This window comes from Ricinus communis, chromosome 3, assembly GCF_019578655.1.
Source record: "Ricinus communis isolate WT05 ecotype wild-type chromosome 3, ASM1957865v1, whole genome shotgun sequence".
NCBI classification, from domain to species: Eukaryota; Viridiplantae; Streptophyta; class Magnoliopsida; order Malpighiales; family Euphorbiaceae; genus Ricinus; species Ricinus communis.
Genome location: NC_063258.1, coordinates 10,320,773 through 10,325,030, shown reverse-complemented (window position 1 = coordinate 10,325,030; position 4,258 = coordinate 10,320,773). Strand labels below are relative to the sequence as shown.

General features: G+C 37.9%; 1 non-coding gene across 1 annotated transcript; it reads left to right on the top strand.

Moving 5' to 3' along the window:
* The first annotated feature begins 1,019 nt into the window (after positions 1-1,019).
* LOC125369653 lies at positions 1,020-1,123 on the top strand. Its single transcript, XR_007215330.1, has one exon. It is a non-coding gene; the product is annotated as a small nucleolar RNA R71 (small nucleolar RNA).
* Positions 1,124-4,258: the final 3,135 nt, after the last annotated feature.

Genomic DNA, 4,258 nt, shown 5'->3' with positions numbered 1-4,258 from the left:
CAAGAGGCAATTTAGGGTTCATCATTCAGATTTTAGAATTTAGGGCTTTTCATCCGACTTGAAGAAGAGGAGTGTACATGCTTTCAAATTGCTTTTCTGTATTTGTTCCTTAATTTATGTTGCTTATTAGCATGAGTAGCTAAAATTGTTGAACCCATTGGGCTTCCTATGTTGTCGGATTGCTTTTAGTGTTTATGAGACTTTGATTATCAATGCTTGTTTCTTCTTGCTTTCACTATTAATGAGAAATCACATTATTCATGAGATGTTGTGAGTTGTGGTATTTAGATTGCTTTATGTAATTGAGAAGTTCATTTAGAAATTGGAAATTTGAATAGCAAGAATTGGTTAATGATCACTTAGAGATAAGGGTAATTGACTAGACGGATTAAGAATTAACAACTCTTGATAAGTGGTGGATTTAATCTTAAGGATAACCTAAAATCAATCGTTAGTAAGAGATTTCATCGCTTAGGTTCTTAGGTTTAGGATTCGATATTCTCAAGAGGGAAGTCGAATTCAATTTAGAATCCGCTCACTGTAATTGCAATTGGTAATCAATATAATCTCTACCTTCACTAAAATCCAACTAGCTTAGGTCCCCTTAGGTTTGCTTTTTCCTTTGATTGTTCCATGAAATCCTTTCGATCGCTTGACACTTACTTAATCACTTTGCTTCCATCTAATCATAGAATAGTAACTTCATCGATCTTGTTAGGTTAGATATCATAAGACAATGCAGAGTTTTAGGATCACCCTTTCCCGAGAATACGAACTTGATACTGCGTTAGTGCTAGTCCGCATCGATAGGTTCACCGCCTTAGATTGTAGCTATAGAAATAGCCTATCACTAGCCTAGTCCTAGAAGATTGCCACCAATATGTGTTCATGGCCATCTCCTCAATTAAATTCTCACCGCTATGGCGCCTCATTAATGGCTCCACCGCAATGTGCATCTACCATCCGCCTCGTGGCTAAGTTCAAGCCACTATAAAAGTCTCGACCGCATCCATAATGGCAAACTGTGGTGTGGGCAACATCTCAGCAGGTCCTTGTACCTCTCCCACGCATCATACATGCTCTCATAATCAAACCGCACAAAAGAAGAAATATTATTATGCATCTTTGCCTTAATGGAGGAAAGTACTTATAAAGAAATTTCTCACCAAAGAACTCTGTGTGGTGATAGTGTTAATGGTAGGATTGTAGTTATCTCTTTGCTTTATCCTCAAGGAATATGGGAACAACCTAAGTCGAATGGCATCATCGCTAGTCCCATTTATCTCGAAGGTATCACAAATCTCCAAGAAATTCGCGATGTGGGCATTAAGATCTTCATTGGGCAAGCCCCAAACAAGACACCTCCCGCACTATGTAAGTGACATTTGGCTTAATTTCGAAATTCCTCACTCCAACAGTGTGGCCTTAATATACTAGTGTGCATTCCCTCTAAGGAAGGTCTAGCAAACTCGACACCATCCTACTTGCTTCAATGTTGTCGCCTCCCATGTCTACCGGGTGTATGGACAGAATCTCAATCTGCCCTCCTCCACATCAAATCGCTCTTAGTTGCTCGAGGGATTGCTTTGGTTCTAGCAGAGGGTCTATTGGTGCAGGATTAGAACTCCCAGTCATAAACTACCCGAAATGAACAAGACAAAGAACAAACCAAACAAATAAATGAATAAAAATTAAATGACAAAAATAGAAAAGAAATATGGATAAAGTAATAAATAGAGAATTTCACTCTAGTTTTCAAATAAAGATTCCCAAGAATGGCGCTTAAAACTTAATGCGCATATGCTTATGCAATTACAACTAAGGCAGTGAACCTATTGATGCGCCAGCACAATGACAAGTATTAAGAATATCGATCCCTCTAAAAAGTGAAATCCTAGTGTTACTACTTGCTCATTGTTATCTAGTCTAAAATTAATAACAAAGGTTTCTAGATTTACTAAAAGCTAAATTCTAAGTGTAATGCGAGAATGAATGAGTAAAGAGAATAATCAATACAGAAAGCAAACCCAAAGAGGACCTAGACTACCGGCTATCAAACAAAAGTTAATAGATTATTGAGTCCGATTATGCTACCCGTGGATGGATTCTAAACTAAATTCATTTCTCTCGAGACAACTTAATTCCTAAACCTAAGAACCTAAAGTTAGAATCTCTTCCTAACGATTGATTATTAAGTAATCCCTAAGTATTAATCCACCTCTATTAAGCTTTGTTAATTCTTAATCCAAAGAAATTAATTAACCTTACCTCTAAGTGAAAATTAACCTATTCTTGCAATTAAATTTCTGAACTCGATTGCAATTTCTCAATTGCTAAAAGAATTCTATGAATAGTAATCAATACAATCAATGTTACAAAACTAGATTTATATTATTAATTGCAAAAGAATACAAGAAAGGAAACTCAAACAATCTCAATTCAAGACAAAGCCAATATAGCAAGGAACCCTAATGGGTTCAACTAATCTAGCTAGACATGTTCATGTCTAAAGCAAATAGGAATTCAATTACAATGAAAGAACAAACAAATTGAAACATATACTCCCTTTCCTAGAATTGGATGAATAGCTCAAAGCCTTGATCTACGCCAGTTCATCTATAGAATTGCTTCTTGATTTGCTCCAAAACTCCTCCTCAATCTTCAATCCAAAATCCAGATCACGAATCGACATTCCAAGATGGAATCGCCTGTGGAAGCCCCTAAAATGCCCGACAACACATCTAGCAAAATTACAACGGAAGATCAAAATTAAAATCGCCGATTCAAACTCGCTTTTCTTTTGGCTCGCTCCTTTATTCATTGTGTAAATATGGGTGTGTTCCACTGTGTCCTCCAACACGGGCCGATCCCAGCCGTGTTGGACTCCTAATTGATAGAATGAACTGAATCAAGCATGGCCGTGCTCCGTGGTGTGGTACCTCGCAGAACTTGCTACTTCAAAGTGTTTAAGCTACACGGCTTGGAATTTCGCACAGTGCTCCAACATAGCCGCATTGACTTCCCGTAAGTCAACCCGAGGTTAAAAAGCTTATAATTCCATTCGCTTTCACCGATTAATCTAAAATTGCTAAGGCACTGATGATGGACCTATAAAATCTCATGAAACAAGAAAGGACACAAAACACGGGTGATCTTGGAATAAAATATAATTAATGCTAAGAAAATTCAATAATATGTCAAGAAATGTGTAAAATTATGCATATTAGTTCATTTTCTTGAAATTTTTATTTTGTTTTCTATTTTAATGTCTTAGTCAATTTTGTTATGTAGCTCAATTTCTTATTTTTCCTTTAATGTTGAATTGTCATATGATTTATTTTAGTTTATTAGTTACTACTGTGGATATTATGGATTTCTTTTATCAGGGTATGCTATTAATGTTGTATTGCTATTAAACTATTGCTATTATTGGAATAATTATTTCTTTAGTGCAAGGAATACAATTTTGGCAATAGTTTGATCAATTTTCATGCATGTACCATGGTCCGAGCGGCCCGAAAGACCCAAGAAGGTGGGTATATGCAAGAGAAGGCATTCGATCCTATCTCGCCCATCTCCACCTACAACTCCGCATGACATAGACTCGGTAGGCATTGGAGACAGTCGGCCTAGCCACCGAGGTTCGAGAGATACTTCAGACTCCACCCTTTAAGGCCTTCTCAAGATTATGGAGCCTACTTACAGGGAGCTCACCGAGTTTGCATCTACCTTCTTCCTTCAGACTCAGATAAGATTGGTAGCACAAGCCATCTCATTTTCGGCTGGGAGGGTAGACTTACATGATGAGTATTCCCCAATTTGGTGTCGACTTGGCCTCTATGATCGTGCCACTAAAGAGTCATATCATTTCGTAGGCTCCTTATACAGTCTAGGAGTTTCTTTTAACCAAGGCTTGATACCATCTCTCGAGGGGACAAGCCTTACTACCCGAGCAAGTCCAAGGCATCCTGCCTCTCTAATAGCTTGCTCTTTCTTCACCGCCTCGCATATACATTGACAAGGAAAGGGAAAGTTTTGGAGTGGTCACCCAAACTTGATGTATTCTATTTATGGGCTTGTTAGAAAAGGAGGGTGGACATGGATATGTGTTAGTGAAGGCAAGGCTATTACTAGGGACTAAAAGAAGACTTGGATATGTTTGGACCTTATGTGACTAGGATTGCTAGGAGGATGGAGCTACTAGATAGAGATTTATTGGATGAGTTAACGTCAGAGGCATGATGATTAAGCATAATGG